The sequence below is a fragment of the Pseudophryne corroboree genome, chromosome 9 (assembly GCF_028390025.1).
Source record: "Pseudophryne corroboree isolate aPseCor3 chromosome 9, aPseCor3.hap2, whole genome shotgun sequence".
In the NCBI taxonomy this organism is placed as follows: domain Eukaryota; kingdom Metazoa; phylum Chordata; class Amphibia; order Anura; family Myobatrachidae; genus Pseudophryne; species Pseudophryne corroboree.
In genome coordinates, this window is record NC_086452.1 from 63,720,374 (window position 1) to 63,740,768 (window position 20,395).

At 48.0% G+C, this 20,395-nt stretch overlaps 1 protein-coding gene across 3 annotated transcripts in view; it reads right to left on the bottom strand.

Moving 5' to 3' along the window:
* Window positions 1–20,395, bottom strand: part of RNF220 (ring finger protein 220) — a 355,867-nt gene that overhangs the window by 4,531 nt on the left and 330,941 nt on the right. The window lies entirely within an intron of this gene.

The following is a 20,395-nucleotide window of genomic DNA, read 5'->3' on the forward strand; positions in this document are numbered from 1 at the left end:
TTACGAATTTGAAAAATGACAGGAGCTGATTGGCTGGTGCGTTATCACCTCCCACTTATCACTGCTTTATCTCCTCTCCAGGCTTAATACATCTGCCCCATAACGCCATAACAGAAGCCACCAGGTGACCCTCTCTAGTAAATTGATATAATAGATGGGGTCATTTATGAGAGATTCACTGATAACACAAGTCGCATTTCCTGCGTATTTTGCGGTGGTCTGTATCACATGAGCTTTTCATACATGTGTTCCGTCTGTAGCATCTTCACATGAAAGTGTCGCCCCCCCCCCCCCTTATTTACTTTCTTTTTTTGAAAACAAAAGTAGAAAAGAAAGCGTGGAACCGGCTGATGCGTGGAGATGGCGCGGAATGATTTATCTGGAGGCAGGGGATAAAGTTTAGAGCCAGTCAGGTACAAAAGACAATCAATAGCTGGACTGTAGATCAGGGCGCTAGTTAGCTGGAAAATGAACGCACCGCTCGCTGCGTCACGCTGCAGGGAACCTGGACAAATCAATGGCAGAGGTATTGATTTAGTTATTATCACTTCATACGCTTCCAGACATTGTTAAATATCCATTTATTAACAAGAGAAGGGAGCCGGGGAGGGAGGAATCCTCAGATCAGGGGCCTTCATCTGCAGCTAATCAAAAGTGCAATGGCGACCCCTAGACGAGAAGAATGCTTTACATCGCCGTTCCCGTATACCCCCTGCTGCCTGCAAACTAGGCTAAGATCCTACGCCTGCCATTCTCCTTATTAAAACATATAGGGACAAGTTGGGGGAGCTGCCCCCGCTGGGAACGGTTCAGTAATAAAGGCATCACGTGGCAGGAGGCCTATTAACCCCGCTTTCTCCAGCAGGAGCGGGGAATGATCTGAGCCTCGCACATTACATCCGCGCCTCTGTGCCCCCAGAATGCCGCCGCAATGATTTCCTGTTACTGGATCTTACCCTCTCTAGCAATGAGCACCGTCATCCGGATGGGATCCGGTCTCTAGGTCGTCAAGACTTAGGTTGACACGGTCTAGGACAGGTCGACCACTACTGGTCAACAGCAAGTAGGTCGACATGGTTTCTATGTTGACAGGGACTCTAGATCCAAATGTACTAGGTCGACATGACAAAAGGTCGACATGAGTTTTTAAAAAATAAAAAATAAATAATTTTTGAACTTTTTCCTACTTTACGATCCACGTGGACTGCAATTGGGAACGGTAATCTGTGTCGAGCGCAGCGGTAGCGGAGCGAGGCACCTTGCCCGAACCATGGCGAGCCATGCGAGGGGACACGGTGCACTAATTGGGGTTCCCGGTAACTCTACGAAGAAAACGACACCCAATTTTTTTTTATTTTTTTTTTACAAACTAATGTCGACCTTTTGACCTGGCGACCTGGAGTCCCTGTCGACCGACTTACTGTTGACCAATAGTGGTCGACCCAAGTCTATTCTATCTAACATACCACACCCATCCGGATACCAGACCATTGTTAGCTCTACACATTTTGCACGTAGGCGATTAATATTCATTACGGCGTTTTCCTGTGGTTGGCCGGTGTGCAGTCTCATTACCCGTCAGACCCTTATAGAACACAGGTTATCTTGGGCCCACCCCCACGTTGTGCTCTCATTTAATCACACGCTTACTCGTAGATACATCTTTGTAGCTCAAAATTAAATTGAGCAATCTCAGCGCTGTCCCCGAGGACTGTTCTGTTAATTAAATTATTTCTGAATTTGCAGGAGTAGAATCTTAATTGACTCTAAGATTGTGCTTCCTAAACAAAAATACATCAGAGATTACACAAGAAAACACAGATCCTCAGGTTACGCTCTCCACACATTAAATGCGGGCAGTAAATTCACACGTAGGTCACAACGTAACTCGATATTCGCACACTTATAAATTCATCAGTAGCTCGGTCTGCTGTCGCTCCTAACTCACGGTCAGGAGAGGGGTCAACGTGTGAAAGACCATTTGGCTTCCCATCTATTACTTTCATGCGTATGAAGAGAGATCCATCACATGGTGTTATAACCAGGGGTTTTAATTTTGGGTGTATTGGTCTTTAAAGGGAAACCACACTGAACCATTATGTATCACAGGCATCCTCTTGGAAAGGATGAGAACTCTGTTCCATTGGAATTCAAGGTTGACATTAATCAGGAACATCACCGTCTGCCCAGCGGTGCAAACATGAGCAGAAATACGACGTACTGGGCAGAACGACTGAACATTTATACAGAATAAAGGAGGAAATAAACCTAGAAAAAACAACAACGATTGGAGTTCACCAGCCGGCCTTCTCTCCCAGCCGGTTACCCCAGAGACTCCGTCTGAATAGGGATTTTGGTGTTAAATTTGGCAGAAGCCTCAACTTTCAACGCTACAGAAAAAAGCTCCCATGTAGTGCAAATAATTATTAGTGTTACACAAACGTAATCCAGTGCTGTGAGGGATGATGACTGCTTGGCAGGTACGGCTGGAATTTTAGGTAGCCAAACAGGAGGGCGATACAAAGTGGTTTCTCACTTTGGAAGCGCGATCATCTGGAAAATCCAAATGGCTTCCAGCAACCCCACCCACGACCGCTCTTCAGAGGAGCAAAGGTGAAGCGTAAGACGCTGTATGGAGATACGGCACAGATCCAGGAATAAGTTCTTCTACACGGATGTGACAGAGGTGAGCATTCCACATTCCCTTCAGTGTGTCACCAGGGGCCCCATCCTAAAGGCCAAGAAACTCTCCGTCAACCAAAAGATATTTAATTGGAAATCAGAATACACCCTTCACTCCTGGCTTGGTAAAACAGCAATGCATCATGCTTGTTTACAACTTGACATGACCTCAAAATTATATCCCGTTTGCAAAATCAGTAATCTTTATAGAGAATTTTTATCCGTTACCTAGGAAACCGCAAGTCTGTAAACGAAATATATGACACTTCAGGTGTCTATGCTTCCCAAAACTCGTCAGGAGTCATGCACAGCTCAAGTGCAAATTCCCTCACTCAATCTAAGGAACTAAACAATTCACTATTCAGCACAGAACGCAGAACCATTTCTGTAATAGTATAATATTCTCCATAGTGGCTGTACTTGGGATGATCTAGAGACTCCGCTTCGGGGCGTAACATGGTGACTGTCTATGTACATGGAGGATATGGAAAATTATACTCTGTGTTTGATCACCAAAGTCTGAATTTACACAGAATACAGAAATCACTCTTTTGTTGTCGATACTTTTCTGGTTGGCTGATCGCCTCCAAAAAGAGCTGTAACGGCGAATTACATAAGAGGACAATAATTGGATTAGAACGCGCTGATGTATGATAGCTTCCAGTAAGTGGTCCAGCCTGGGACAACCCCAATATGGCTAGAGCGTTCACAGATATCACACAATGCAACAGAATCACTGTCAGGGATTTGTTTCCTAACCTGTGACAACAAGCAGGAGCGGAGTTTGGCTTCAAGCCCTGGGCAACCCGGATGCCAAATTACCATGGTTGTCCCTGCAGTGTCATGAATTGAGAAAACAATTTACAGTGCACAAGAAGCCCCTGAACTCATCCTCCTCTGCATCCAGAACTATCCAGACTGTGACACCTGAAAACCTGCACAGCTGCCTGGACAGTTAGGGGAGATGTGCAGAAAAGAAATTGAATACCCAGACTGCTGAGATGCATCACTGGAAGCAGCCTTTGTAGTTATACAATCAATGTCCCCATTTAACCAAGGATATGGCTGTAACAGACGGGGCTGCACACAGGACAGAGGCTACCTTGTTTGCTTTCATGCTGACACCATGTGGTATCCAAACAGAAGCAAATAGTCTGGGTCTTCCTGTGTCAGCCAAACACACAGACACCCAATCAGAATCAATATTCAGCCTATTAAATGACTAGGAATTAGAAACAAGACAGACGCCAACTGTCCCAAGGTCCAATCGCAATGCCTGTTGGTTGAGCAGCATAACTGCAGCTTCTGCTTCCTGTTCAGGTGACGGGTCCAGATCAAGTCTATTTCAATCAAGGTTTGAAAAGGTCAGAAAATTAAGTTAGAAGGAACAAAAATAATAATAATCTGGGAACAGAAATGATTTCTCAACAGAATTCGTCTGATCAGAGGCTTTGGAGTTGATGGGTCTTTATGTAACACACGGGAAAACGGCGTGATGCAGGGTATATTACCGTTAACAGTGATTTTGCCATAGGCTGTGGCACACGGAAGCAAGACAGACTAGTTGCGTACAACCGCCATTATTGTGCCTTGATTTTGGTGTCAGAAAATTAAGTTAGAAGGAACAAAAATAATAATAATCTGGGAACTGAAATGATTTCTCAACAGAATTCGTCTTATCAGAGGCTTTGGAGTTGATGGGTCTTTATGTAACACACGGGAAAACGGCGTGATGCAGGGTATATTACCGTTAACAGTGATTTTGCCATAGGCTGTGGCACACGGAAGCAAGACAGACTAGTTGCGTACAACCGCCATTATTGTGCCTTGATTTTGGTGTGGGGCTTAAAACCCCCACAAAATATTACTATATATGCTGAACAACATAATTTGATAACGATAGACCTAAATTTTATTGCGGTATAAACTTTTTCCAAGTTTTCCTCCTCTAATTAAAATTTCTAAATTAAAAAAGTGAACTCTGTTGTTTCACTAAGCGCAGAGAATCTACATTCACAGGCTAAGGTGCACCTGAAAGTCACGCAGTATGCTCAGACGAATGTGTCTGCAGAGCTGACGGGTACTGAACACAGACCTCTCCTGTCACTGGAGAGACAAATACAATTATAATCAGTATTTTTACACCGCACACAAACACTGCACAGTCGCCGTAATCCGTAAAGGCTTCTTCTTGCCTGAGCATCCCTCTTTTTTTTCCCCCTTCCGTCTGAGTAATGATCTTGTCGTTCTGATTGATGACTCACCCCAGCAGATTAGAGTCTCCTGTTCCACCCACCTTCCCCTGCAACCTCCCCTCCCTACTTCTGGAGCTCCTTCTGCACCAGGGCTGGAAATATTAGAGAATTATTAAATAAACATTCATACGTCATGTCTCTTCCCATAGCACTCGGCCCTCTCGCAGAGCCGCTGTCCTGTTTGCTTTCATGCTGACACCAAACAGCTGGAGTGATTCATGGAGAGGATGGCTGAGACGTTGGGGTGTCGTACATCATGTTGGCCAGAGCGCTCCATGGCCTGACTGAGATAAAGTGATCAACCGCAACCGGATAGAATGAATTTATGACAACACAAAACTGAAGAAAACAAATGGGAGGTGACCTGGCAGGCCAGTCACCTCGCACACTTCCCTTGGCCTGCAATCTGGTTCCGTGGCAAAAAGCAAAAATTGAGCAGTGACATTCTAAATTAAGATGCTGCCCCAAGATCTCAGGGGAGGAGGAACGCTTGGAAAAGGAAGGCGACTTTGGGCACGTTTAAAAAGGAAAGTAATTAAAAACTAAAAAACAAAACAAGTTGAGCTGGAATTACAGATGAGTGTGTAATAACAGAGAACATGGAGAAGGGGGGACACCAAAACCAGGCTGTATCATTTTAAATATATCAAATGCAAATGAAACATGATACGAGCCGGGGGAACCTAAAATATTAATATAAACGTGGTAATTTTTGGAGCAGAAATGGTAAAATTAGAGGGATCCCTGGTCTCCAGCAGCAGATGTGGCTCCGTGACTGGGTCACTGCTGACCGAATGCGGAGCGTAATCAGGCTCATTAGTTACCAGCGGCCCAGGTCGTGTTAGAGGCCGAAGATGCATAATGAGCGCGAGTTAATTTTCAGAATGAAACGATCGCTCAGGAAAGGGGGAACGCGCTGTGACAAGGGGCGATGAAGCTGGGCTTACTAAACACATTTGTTTTGGTAAACGTTAATCGGAAAGGCTAAACATGGAATAATCAATAACAGCGGGATTTTAAAAGAACAGAAAGCGAGAGTTATGAAAAATGAAGGCGCTCGAGGCCTGGCCTAAGTGCTCAGTGCTGCTGCCACCCTCACCAGCAAAGAAGAAAAATGAAACCAATTTAGCTCCAGATTAAGAAACAGCAACTGGAGATGAATCAATTTAGCCTGCCGGGCTGGGTCGCCATATATCATGGCTCAGCGCTGGAGTCGTTAGCAGGCAGATGGGTACACGGACGCCCCACTCACACACTAGCTTTTGAATACTCATAAGGCCGGGGCCTAGTTATCAATTCATTTAACAGACACATCCACAAAGATACACCTGGGGGCAGAATGTCCAGGCAGGCATTAACACTGGGACTGGAGCTATTTATTACAGGGAAATCCAGTCTTCCAAAGATAGTAATAAGAGTCTCCCGCGGGATGGAGGACTGATGACTAGAGAATGCTGCCAGGACATATACACAGGCAGTGATAAATACATTGGGCACAGCATCCTTCACTGTATATTAACTAGTGAGCTAGAAGGACTAGCGTCTTCCTCTTGGCAATCTCCAGCGAGTCTAGACATCCGGCTCCCGGCCAGGACGCCATTACCAGAAGAAAGTTCTCAGCGATACAGAATAAAACCACAGAAACGACCATTTCCTTTGATCGGCGAGTAGGGTATAATTACTTTACCGCATTATAAAACCAAAATTCAGGTCACCAACCGGGAAATGTGGGAACTAGGGAAAGTACTGGTGTTTTATGACCATACTGTAGAATATAAAGCACTGAGTGGCCCTTTAAATGCGTTCCACAACTTCACCAAAAGGAGTTGGAGGAGAGACCCGTTGTCTGCTGTTTCTAGAAATTCTAGAACTCCTGTAATGTTCTTAAAGGCAATGAGAAAAGTTTTCCTGTACATGACAACTTGGACAGTTAGCTTTACTAGAGCTGGGAATAGCAGGGAACATCTTGAAGACAGAGATCAGCTTTCACTGATGATAAAAAGCAAAATTACAGACATTTCCAATTAACAATAGCTGCACCCTGTAAATACGGGAAAAAAGGAGATTTATGGTAGACTTACCATTGTTAAATCTCTTTCTGCGAGGTACACTGGATTCCACAGCGAATAACATTGCGGTGTAGAGTTGGATCTTGATCCGAGGCACCAACAGGCTAAAAACTTTGACTGTTCCCAGGATGCACTGCACCTCCTCTATATAACCCCTCCTCCGTGCACAGGAGCTCAGTTTTGTTAACCAGTCAAATGCAGTAGCAGGTAAAGAGACGGTAGATGTTAGTCACATAGAACCGCGTTCTCACGACAGGAGAAGGGACCAGCAGCTAATGCCATACAAACCCAAAGAAGCTAAGTGCCTCAGGATGGGCGCCCTGTGGAATCCAGTATACCTTGCAGAAAGAGATTTAACAATGGTAAGTCTACCATAAATCTCCCTTTCTGCAGCGAGGTATTCCACAGTGAATAACATCGGGGGTGTCCTAAAGCAGTTCCTCATGGTAGAGGGCCTACTGTAGCGGGCACAAGAACCCGGCGTCCAAAGGAGGCGGAAGTATCAAAGGCATAGAACCTGATGAACATGTTCAGAGGACCACGTAGCCGCCTTGCACAATTGTTCTGCGGACGTGCCACGGCGGGCCGCCCAAGAAGGTCCAACAGACAGAGTAGAATGGGCCTTGAGAGCAGCAGGAGCTGGTAGACCAGCCTGCGCATAAGCTTGTGCAATCACCATGCTAATTCATCTGGCCAAAGTTTGCTTCTTTGCAGGCCAGCCACATTTGTGAAAACCAAACAGTACAAAGAGGGAATCAGACCTACAAATGGAGGCAGTCCTCTCCACATATATACGGAGAGCCCGTACCACATCCAAAGACCTTTCTTTGGAAGACAAAGCAGGGTAGATAATGGCCGGAACCACAATCTCTTGGTTAAGGTGGAAAGATGACACCACCTTAGGCAGATAACCAGGGCGAGTACGGAGAACTGCCCAGTCACGATGAAATATCAGGAAGGGTGGACGACAGGACAAAGCACCTAAGTCTGACACTCTTCTAGCAGAGGCAATAGCCAACAGGAACAGGACCTTAATAGTAAGCCATTTCAGGTCCACTGAATCAAGAGGCTCAAAGGGAGACCCTCGCAGGGCATTTAAAACAGACAGATCCCATGGAGCCACAGGAGGGACATAGGGAGGTTGTATCCGCAAGACACCCTGAGTGAAGGTATGAACATAGACGCAAGGTTCCTCTGAAACCACACCGACAAGGCAGAAATATGAACCTTGAGGGAGGCCAGACGAAGGTCTAAGTCCAGGCCTTGTTGCAGAAAAGACAGAAGCCATGGGGTTCTGAACTTGTAAACATCGTAGTTCTTAGCAGCACACCAGGTGAAGTAAGAGTTCCAGACCCTGTAGTAAATCCGAGCCGTAGTTTGGATGACCGCCTCAGAAAAACCTTTTGCCCTCAGGAGTGACGCTTCAAGAGCCACTCCGTCAAAGCCAGTCTGGCCAGGTCTGGGTAGACACAGGGGCCCTGAACGAGGAGGTCTGGGCTAGGAGAAAGTAGTAGAGGATGTTCCATCGACAGACCCTGCAGGTCTGAGAACCAATGCCGTCTGGGCCACGCTGGAGCGACTAGAAGTAGCATTTCTTATTCTTGCTTGAACTTCCGCAGAACCCTGGGCAGGAGTGACACCAGAGGGAACACGTATGGCAGTCAAAATTTCCATGGAATTGCCAGTGCATCCACGAATGCTGCTTGAGGATCCCTTGTCCGTGATCCGAAGACCGGAACTTTGTGATTGTGTTGAGATGCCATCAGGTCTACGTCTGGTAGGCCCCACTTGTCCAATAGGAGTTGAAACACCTCCGGATGAAGGCTCCACTCTTCGGTGTGTACGTCCTGACGACTGAGGAAATCCGCTTCCCAGTTGAGGACACCCGGAATGAACACTGCCGATATTGCTGGCAGGTGGCGTTACGTCCATTGAAGAATTCTGGACACTTCCATCATTGCTTTTCGGCTTTGAGTGCCGCCTTGACGATTTATGTACGCTACAGCGGTGTTGTCCGACTGTACTTGAACAGGCCTTTTCCTTAACAGAGGCAGGGCTAGTGTCAAGGCATTGAACACTGCCCGCAGTTCCAGAATGTTGATGGGGAGGAGAGACTCCTCCTTGGTCCAGCGACCCTGGAGAGTGTGTTGCTCGAACATCACGCCCCATCCCCGCAGACTGGCGTCCGCCGCCAGGAGGACCCAGTGGGGAATCCAGAAGGGACGGCCCCCTGCTCAACTGTTGATCCTGTAGCCACCAGGACAGGGATATGCGGACCTCCGGAGTCAGGACCATCATTTGAGACCTGAGCCGCTGAGGCAGACTGTCCCACTTGGATAGGATTAACCGTTGCAGAGGGCGAGAATGGAATTGAGCATACTCCACCATGTCGAAAGTCGACACCATAAGGCCTAGTACTTGCATCGCCAAGTGAATGGACACTCTTGGGCGAGAGAGGAAGTATCTGATCCTGTCCTGAAGCCTCAGGACCTTCTCTGGAGACAGAAACAGCCTCTGGCTGTGCATATCCAGCAGGACCCCCAGGTGCACCATGTGCAGCGCAGGGACCAGGGAGGACTTTTTCCAATTGATCAGCCATCCGTGGGCTGTGAGGAATTGCACAGTCAGCTGGAGATAACTCAGGAAGACATCTTGGGAGCTTGCCAGGATCAGCAGGTCATCCAGATACGGCAGGATCCTGATTCCCTGTTGACGGAGATGAGCTGTCATCACGGCCATTACCTTGGTGAAAATCCGAGGGGCCGTAGTAAGTCCAAACGGCACAGCCCTGAATTGATAATGGAGGTTGCCAATAGCAAACCACAGATATTGCTGATGCGAAATGGCAATAGGTATATGCAAATAAGCATCCTGTATATCCAGGGAAACCATGTAGTCCCCAGGTTCCATGACCAGTACAATGGAGCGCAGTGTTTCCATACGGAACTTGGAAACTCTCACAAACTTGTTCAGTGACTTGAGGTTGAGAATAGGCCAGAAAGATCCATTGGGTTTCCGTACTAGAAACAGGGTCGAGTAGTAGCCCCTCCCTGTTTGGGAGATGGGCACTGGCATCACCACTCCTGTCTCCAGGAGGGATTGGACAACCAAGTGTAGAGCTTGCGCCTTCAGCGGGTCCGATGGGATGACCGTTGCGCAGAACTGGCGAGGGGGACGGCTCTTGAAAGAGACAGCATACCCGTGAGAGACAACTTCCTGCACTCACACGTCTGAAGTGGTCCTTAACCAGACCTGGGTGAACTGCAGGAGTCGGCCTCACACCCACCCTGGGGTCTCCCAGAGGGAGGCCCGCCCCGTCATGCTGCAGGCTTGTCCTGTTTGGAAGCAGGTTGACGGGCAGCCTAGGATTGTTTCGATTTGGGCTTACCGGTCTTGGAAGTACGAGGCTTGCTTGAGTACCCCTGACCCTTTGATTTACCTGAGGTCCGAAAGGAACAAAAAGTAGTACTTTTAGCTTTCGGAGCAGAAGGAGCAGTATTAGGAAGGCACGAAGTCTTAGCAGAGGCTAAGTCAGTCACTATCTTATTAAGATCTTCTCCAAAAAAGATGTTTCCCTTAAAAGGGAGCACCTCCAGATTCTTCTTAGAATCTAGGTCCACCTTCCAGGACCGCAACCACAGAATACGGCGAGCCAAAATAGACGTAGTGGACACTTTGGATGCCAGAATACATGCCTCAGAGGACGCCTCTTCAATATAATGGGAGGTAGTGGTAATATGAGACAGACACCGTTTGGCAATGTCAGAAATATCCTGAGGTAGCTCTTCCTCCAGTACCTGGACCACGCATCAATAGCTTTTGCAGCCCAGGAGGCCGCAATAGTGGGCCCGTAAATTGCCCCCGTTAGGGAATAAATACACTTCAGGCATCCTTCAGGGAGGCGACAGTGGTGACACGCAGAGAAGAGGAAACCACGATCCGTGCAACATGCGAGTCGACCGGACGTGGAATTTCCCACTTGTTAGTTAACTACGCAGGGATAGGAAAACGAGCCAACATCTTCTTGGATAGGACAAACTTCTTTCCTGGGGAGACCCAAGCCTCTTGATGTATGCCAATTAAAAGGTCAGAGTGAAGAAAAAATAAGATTTTAAACCTACCGGTAAATCTTTTTCTCCTAGTCCGTAGAGGATGCTGGGGACTCCGTAAGGACCATGGGGTATAGACGGGCTCCGCAGGAGACATGGGCACTATAAAGAACTTTAGATGGGTGTGCACTGGCTCCTCCCTCTATGCCCCTCCTCCAGACCTCAGTTAGAGAAAGGACGAAAGAAAATTCTGGCGCCGGCTGGATTTCAAATAATGAGCGGATGCAAGTTTAGCAATAAAAAGTTATTCATACATTTATTAAAATTAAACTAAAAATGATTACAACAAATCTAATTGTCAAATGGGTAATCTATTGGATAAGGAATTGAGAGTCTCTCAAATTATCATGTGACCACTTATATTTCCACTCAGGCAATGTGCACTGGTATTCTGGCTAGGACTCAGTCCTCCAAGGTATCCTCAGTAAATTTTAGATATGGATATTACCATGGTCTCAGGAAGAAGTCCCCTTGGTTCTCAATTGCAGATCGAGGTCCAATAGCAGCAGGGGAGTGTTCAGAGATTCCAAATGGATGGCACTAGTAAGGATCCTATGGAAGTTTGTAAGTCCAATGATTGCCAGATAATTGAGAATGGCAAGTGCAGTGCCCGTGGTCAGAAGGAAAAAGGGCTCAACGCGTTTCGCTGGTATTGGTCACCACCAGCTTCCTCAGTTAGAAAAACTGTGCCCAGAGGAGACGGACAGTACGAGGAAAGGATTTTTGTTAATCTAAGGGCAAGATTCATACCAGCCCACACCATCCACACCGTATAACCTGGAATATACGCAACCAGTTAACAGCATGAACAAAACAGTATCAGTCAACGACTGATCTTAACTGTAACATAACCTTTATGTAAGCAACAACTATATACAAGTCATGCAGAAATATGTCCGCACTGGGACGGGCGCCCAACATCCTCTACGGACTAGGAGAAAAAGATTTACCGGTAGGGTTAAAATCTTATTTTCTCTTACGTCCTAGAGGATGCTGGGGACTCCGTAAGGACCATGGAGATTATACCAAAGCTCCAAAACGGGCGGGAGAGTGCGGATGACTCTGCAGCACCGACTGAGCAAACATGAGGTCCTCATCAGCCAGGGTATCAAACTTGTAGAATTTTGCAAAAGTGTTTGAACCCGACCAAGTAGCCGCTCGGCAAAGCTGTAATGCCGAGACGCCTCGGGCAGCCGCCCAAGAAGAGCCCACCTTCCTAGTGGAATGGGCCTTTACCGAATTTGGTACCGGCAATCCAGCCGTAGAATGGGCCTGCTGTATCGTGTTACAGATCCAGCGAGCAATAGTCTGCTTAGAAGCAGGAGCGCCAACTTTGTAGGCTGCATACAGGACAAACAGTGCCTCTGTTTTCCTAATCCGAGCCGTCCTGGCTACGTAAATTTTTAAGGCCCTGACTACATCAAGGGACTTGGAATCCTCCAAGTCTCCCGTAGCCACAGGCAACACAATAGGTTGGTTCATATGAAATGATGATACCACCTTAGGCAAAAATTGAGGACGAGTCCTCAACTCAGTTCTATCCACATGGAAAATGAGATAGGGGCTCTTATGAGACAAGGCCGTCAATTCGGACACCCGCCTTGCAGATGCCAAGGCCAATAACATGACCACCTTCCAAGTGAGATTTTAGGAACTGTAACACCACGTTAAGGTCCCATGGTGCCACTGGGGGCACAAAAGGAGGCTGGATGTGTAGCACTCCCTTTACAAAAGTCTGGACTTCTGGGAGAGAAGCCAATACCTTCTGGAAGAAAATTGATAGGGCCGAAATCTGTACCTTAATGGAGCCTAACTTTAGGCCCATATCCACTCCTGTCTGTAGAAAGTGGAGAAAACGGCCCAAGTGGAAATCTTCCATAGGAGCATTCTTGGCTTCACACCAAGATACATATTTCCTCCACATACGGTGATAATGTTTCGCCGTCACCTCCTTCCTAGCCTTTATCAGAGTAGGGATGACTTCCTCCGGAATACCCTTCCCAGCTAGGATTCGGTGTTCAACCGCCATGCCGTCAAACGTAACCGCGGTAAGTCTTGGAACACGCAGGGCCCCTGCTGCAACAGGTCCTCCCTGAGAGGAAGAGGCCATGGATCTTCTGTGAGCATCTCCTGAAGATCTGAATACCAGGCCATTCGAGGCCAATCTGGAACAATGAGTATTGTCTGCACTCTTTTTCGTCTTATGATTCTCAATATTTTTGAGATGAGAGGAAGAGGAGGGAACACATAGACCGACTGAAACACCCATGTTGTCACCAGGGCGTCCACCGCTACTGCCTGAGGATCCCTTGACCTGGCACAATACCTCCGAAGCTTCTTGTTGAGGCGTGACGCCATCATGTCTATTTGAGGAAGTCCCCAAAGACTTATCTCTGCAAAAACTTCGTGATGAAGTCCCCACTCTTCTGGATGGAGATCGTGTCTGCTGAGGAAGTCTGCTTCCCAGTTGTCCACTCCCGGAATGAATACCGCTGACAGAGCGCTTACGTGATTTTCTGCCCAGCGCAGAATCCTGGTGGCTTCCGCCATTGCCACTCTGCTCCTTGTCCCGCCTTGGCGGTTTACATGAGCCACAGCTGTGACGTTGTCTGATTGAATCAGAACCGGTAGGTCGCGAAGAAGATTTCCCGCTTGTCGAAGGCCGTTGTATATGGCCCTTAATTCCAGTATGTTAATGTGTAGACAAGCCTCTTGGTTTGACCATAGTCCCTGAAAGTTCCTTACCTGTGTGACTACTCTCCATCCTCGGAGGCTCGCGTCCGTGGCACCAGAACCCAGTCTTGAATGCCGAACCTGCGACCCTCTAGAAGAGCAGCCACCACAGGGTTATTTTCTGATGTATTTGAAGATGGGACCCGGACCACTTGTCCAGAAGGTCCCACTGAAAAGTCCTCGCATGAAACCTGCCGAAGGGGATGGCCTCGTAGGTCGCCACCATTTTCCCCAGTACTCGAGTGCATTGACGTACTGACACTCTCGTCGGTTTTAACAGGTCTCTGACCATGTTCTGGAGTTCCTGGGCTTTTTCCATTGGGAGAAAAACCCTCTTTTGTTCTGTGTCCAGAATCATGCCTAAGAACGACAGCCGAGTCGTAGGAACTTGAACCTTTTTAAGTACAGGTTTAGGGATTTTAAGTTTAGAATGGGTCTGACTGAGACATCCGGTTTCAGGACCACAAACAGGGTTGAATAGTACCCCTTTCCCTGTTGAATTAGGGGAATCTTGATAATCACTTGCTGTTGACACAGCTTTTGAATTGCAGCTAAAACTATCTCCCTCTCTGGGGGAGAAGCTGCTAAAAAGCCGATTTGAAGAATCGACGAGGAGGCACGTCTTCGAATTCCAGCTTGTAGCCTTGGGATACAATTTCCATCACCCAAGGATCCACGTCCGACTGAACCCAGACGTGGTTGAAAAGTCGAAGACTCCCTCAGTGGAGCCCCCGCGTCATGCGGTAGATTTAGTAGAAGCCGGGGAGGACTTCTGCTCCTGGAAACTAGCCGTAGCAGGCATTCTTTTCCCTCTACCCTTACCTCAGGCGAGGAAGGAAGGTCCCCGACCTCTTCTGGACTTATGCGACCGAAAGGACTGCATTTGATACTGTGGTGTTTTCTTTTGCTGTGGGGGAACATAAGGCAAAAAGGTAGATTTACCCGCGGTAGCTGTGGAAACCAGGTCCGTGAGACCTTCCCCAAATAAAACTTCACCCTTGTAAGGCAAAACTTCCATATGCCTTTTTGAGTCGGCATCACCCGTCCATTGGCGGGTCCACAGTGCTCGCCTAGCAGAAATGGCCATGGCTTTGGCTCTTGAACCTAGCAGCCCAACGTCTCTCATATATAAGACTGCGTCTTTAATGTGACCTAAGGTCAATAAAAAGGTATCCCTATCTAGGGTATCAATATCAGCTGACAAGGTATCTGTCCAAGCTGCTACAGCGCTACAAACCCAAGCCGATGCTATCGCCGGTCTGAGTAAAGCACCCGTATGTGTATATATTGATTTTAAAGTCGTTTCCTGTCTGCGATCAGCAGGATCCTTGAGGGCTGCCGTGTCTGGAGACGGTAGCGCCACCTTCTTGGATTAGCGCGTTAAAGCCTTGTCCACCCTGGGCGAGGACTCCCACCATACCCTGTCCTGTGCAGGGAAAGGATACGCCATAAGAATTCTTTTGGGAATCTGCAGTTTCTTGTCTGGAGATTCCCAAGCCTTTTCAAATAACGCATTCAGCTCATGAGATGGGGGAAAGGTTACCTCAGGTTTCTTTTCCTTAAACATGTGTACCCTCGTGTCAGGGACATATGCAAAACATCTTTTATTGCAATAATCATATAATGAATGCTTTTGGCCACCCTTGGGTGCAACCTCGCATCATTGTAGTCGACACTGGAGTCAGAATCCGTGTCGGTATCAGTGTCTGCTATTTGGGATAGGGGACGTTTTTGAGACCCTGAAGGGCCCTGTGACACCGTCAAAGCCATTGATTGACTCCCTGTATTATCCCTGGACTCTGCTTTGTCTAATCTCTTATGTAACAAAGTCACATTTGCATTTAAAACATTCCACATGTCCAACCAATCAGGTGTCGGCATTGCCGACGGAGACACCACAATCATCTGCTCCACCTCCTCCTTAGATGAGCCGTCCGCTTCAGACATGCCGACACACGCGTACCGACACCCCCCCACACACACACACAGGGATATATTTATATGGAGACAGTTCTTCAATAAGGCCCTTTGGAGAGACAGAGAGAGTATGCCAGCACCCACCCAGCGCCAACTGACACTGGAAACAAAATTCCCAGATAACAGCATTTTTATATGATTATCTGTATATACCTATACACTCACTGCGCCTTACAAGTGCCCCCCCCCCTCTTTTTTGCCCTGTGTCACCGTGTTCAGCAGGGGAGAGTCCGGGGAGCCAGCTTCTCTGCATGTGCTGTGGAGAAAAATGGCGCTGGTTAGTGCTGTGGGATCAAGCTCCGCCCCCTCAGCGGCGAGCTTCGGTCCCGCTAAATTTGTTTAATACTGGTCGGGGATTTAATATATATTGCCACCTCAGCTTATATATGCCTTTTAGCCAGTCCTAGAGGTCTTTTATTGCTGCCCAGGGCGCCCCTCCCCCCTGCACCCATCTGTGCCTGTGTGGGAGCAATGGTGCGCAGCGTTACCTCAGAGAAGACCTGAAGTCTTCTGCAGCCTTTGACGTCTTCTTTCTTCTTATACTCACCCAGTTTCTATCTTCCGGCTCTGCGAGGACGAGGGCGGCGCGGCTCTGGGACGAACGGCGAGGGTGAGACCTGCGTTCCGACCCTCTGGAGCTAATGGTGTCCAGTAGCCTAAGAAGCAGAGCCTAGCATTTAAGTAGGTCTGCTTCTCTCCCCTCAGTCCCACGATGCAGGGAGCCTGTTGCCAGCAGTGCTCCTTGAAAATAAAAAACCTAACAAAATTATTTTTCAGAGAAACTCAGGAGAGCTCCCCTGTAATGCACCCAGTCTCCTCTGGGCACAGGATCTAACTGAGGTCTGGAGGAGGGGCATAGAGGGAGGAGCCAGTGCACACCCATCTAAAGTTCTTTATAGTGCCCGTGTCTACTGCGGAGCCCGTCTATACCCCATGGTCCTTACGGAGTCCCCAGCATCCTCTAGGACGTAAGAGAAAATAAGATTTTACTTACCGATAAATCTATTTCTCGTAGTCCGTAGTGGATGCTGGGGACTCCGTCAGGACCATGGGGATATAGCGGCTCCGCAGGAGACAGGGCACAATAATAAAAGCTTTAGGATCAGGTGGTGTGCACTGGCTCCTCCCCCTATGACCCTCCTCCAAGCCTCAGTTAGGATACTGTGCCCGGACGAGCGTGCATAATAAGGAAGGATATTGAATCCCGGGTAAGACTCATACCAGCCACACCAATCACACCGTACAACCTGTGATCTGAACCCAGTTAACAGTATGATAACAACGAAGGAGCCTCTGAAAAGATAGCTCACAACAAGAATAACCCGATTTTTGTAACAATAACTATGTACAAGTATTGCAGACAATCCGCACTTGGGATGGGCGCCCAGCATCCACTACGGACTACGAGAAATAGATTTATCGGTAAGTAAAATCTTATTTTCTCTGACGTCCTAGTGGATGCTGGGGACTCCGTCAGGACCATGGGGATTATACCAAAGCTCCCAAACGGGCGGGAGAGTGCGGATGACCCTGCAGCACCGAATGAGAGAACTCCATGTCCTCCTCAGCCAGGGTATCAAATTTGTAGAATTTAGCAAACGTGTTTGCCCCTGACCAAGTAACTGCTCGGCAAAGTTGTAAAACCGAGACCCCTCGGGCAGTCGCCCAAGATGAGCCCCCTTCCTTTTGGAATGGGCTTTTACCGATTTTGGCTGTGGCAGGCCTGCCACAGAATGTGTAAACTGAATTGTATTACAAATCCAGCGAGCAATCGTCTGCTTAGAAGCAGGAGCACCCATCTTGTTGGGTGCATACAGGCTAAACAGCGAGTCAGATTTTCTGACTCCAGCCTTCCTGGAAACATATTTTTCAGGGCCCTGACAACGTCAAGTAACTTGGAGTCCTCCAAGTCCCTAGTACCCGCAGGTACCACAATAGGTTGGTTCATGTGAAAAACAGAAAACGCCTTAAGGAGAAATTGAGGACGAGTCCTCAATTCTGCCCTGTCAGAATGAAAAATTAAGTAAGGGCTTTATATATGATAAAGCCGCCAATTCTGACACACGCCTGGCTGAAGCCAGGGCTAATAGCATCGTCACCTTCCATGTGAGATATTTTAAGTCCACAGTGGTGAGTGGTTCAAACCAATGTGACTTTAGGAAACTCAAAACAACATTGAGATCCCAAGGTGCCACTGGGGCACAAAAGGAGGCTGTATATGCAGTACCCCTTTTACAAACATCTGAACGTCAGGCACTAAAGCCAGTTCTTTCTGGAAGAAATTCGACAGGGCCGAAATTTGAACCTTAATGGACCCTAATTTTAGGCCCATAGACAGTCCTGTTTTCAGGAAATGTAGGAAACGACCCAGTTGGAATTCCTCTGTAGGGGCCTTCTTGGCCTCACACCACGCAACATATCTTCGCCAAATGCGGTGAAAATGTTTTGCGGTTACATCCTTCCTGTCTTCGACCAGGGTAGGGATGACTTCATCTGGAATGCCCTTTCAGGATCCGGCGTTCAACCTCCATGCCGTCAAACGCGGCCGCGGTAAGTCTTGGAACAGACAAGGCCCCTGCTGGAGCAGGTCCTTTCTTAAAGGTAGAGGCCACGGGTCTTCCGTGAACATCTCTTGAAGTTTCGGGTACCAAGTCCTTCTTGGCCAATCCGGAACCACGAGTATCGTTCTTACTCATCTCCCTCTTATGATTCTCAGTACTTTTGGTATGAGAGGCATAGGAGGGAACACATACTCTGACTGGTACACCCACAGTGTTACCAGAGCGTCCACCGCTATTGCCTGAGGGTCCCTTGACCTGGCGCAATATCTAGTTTTTTGTTCAGGCGGGACGCCATCATGTCCACCTTTGGTTTTTCCCAACGGTTTACAATCATGTGGAAGACTTCCCGATGAAGTCCCCACTCTCCCGGGTGGAGGTCATGCCTGCTGAGGAAGTCTGCTTCCCAGTTTTCCACTCCCGGAATGAACACTGCTGAGAGTGTTATCACATGATTTTTCGCCCAGCGAAGAATCCTTGCAGTTTCTGCCATTTCCCTCCTGCTTCTTGTGCCGCCCTGTCTGTTTACGTGGGCGACTGCCGTGATGTTGTCCCACTGGATCAATACCGGCTGACCTTGAAGCAGAGGTCTTGCTAAGCTTAGAGCATTGTAAATTGCCCTTAGCTCCAGCATATTTATGTGGAGAGAAGTCTCCAGACTTGATCACACTCTCTGGAAATTTTTTCCTTGTGTGACTGCTCCCCAGCCACTCAGGCTGGCATCCGTGGTCACCAGGACCCAGTCCTGAATGCCGAATCTGCGGCCCTTTCATAGATGAGCACTCTGCAGCCACCGCAGAAGAAACACCCTTGTCCTTGGAGACAGGGTTATCCGCTGATGCATCTGAAGATGCGATCCGGACCATTTTTCCAGCAGATCCCACGGAAAGGTTCTTGCGTAAAATCTACCGAATGGGATCGCTTTGTAAGAAACCACCATTTTTCACAGGATCCTTGTGCAATGATGCACTGATACTTTTCCTGGTTTTAGGAGGTTCCTGACTAGCTCGGATAACTCCCTGGCTTTCTTCTCCGGGAGAAAACATCCTTTTCTGGACTGTGTCCAGAATCATCTCTAGGAACAGTAGACGTGTTGTCGGAAAAAAAACTGCGATTTTGGAATATTTAGAATCCACTCGTGCTGTCGTAGAACTACTTAAGATAGTGCTACTCCGACCTCCAACTGTTCTCTGGACCTTGCCCTTATCAGGAAAGCGTCCATATTTCTTTTAAGAAGAATCATCATTTCGGCCATTACCTTGGTAAAGACCTGGGGTGCCGTGGACAATCCAAACGGCAGCGTCTGAACTGATAGTGACAGTTCTGTACCACGAACCTGAGGTACCCTTGGTGAGAAGGGCAAATTTGGACATGTAGGTAAGCGTCCCTGATATCCAGTGACACCATATCGTCCCCTTCTTCCTGGTTCGCTATCAATGCTCTGAGTGACTCCATCTTGATTTGAACGCTTGTATGTAAGTGTTCAAATATTTCAGATCTCACCGAGCCGTCTGGCTTCAGTACCACAATATAGTGTGGAATAATACCCCTTCCCTTGTTGTAGAAGGAGTACTTTGATTATCACCTGCTGGGAATACAGCCTGTGAATTGTTCCCAATACTGCCTCCCTGTCGGAGGGAGACGTTGGTAAAGCAGACTTCAGGAACTTGTGAGGGGGAGACGTCTCGAATTTCCAATGTACACCTGGGATACTACGTGTAGGATCCAGGAGTCCACTTGTGAGTGAGCCCACTGCGTGCTGAAACTCTTGAGATGACCCCCTACCGCACCTGAGTCCGCTTGTACGGCCCCAGCGTCATGCTGCGGACTTGGCAGAAGCTGTGGAGGGCTTCTGTTCCTGGGAATGGGCTGCCTGCTGCAGTCTTCTTCCCTTTCCTCTACCCCTGGGCAGATATGACTGGCCCTTTTGCCCGCCTGCCCTTATGGGGACGAAAGGACTGAGACTGAAAAGACTGTGTCCTTTTCTGCTGAGATGTGACTTGGGGTAACAA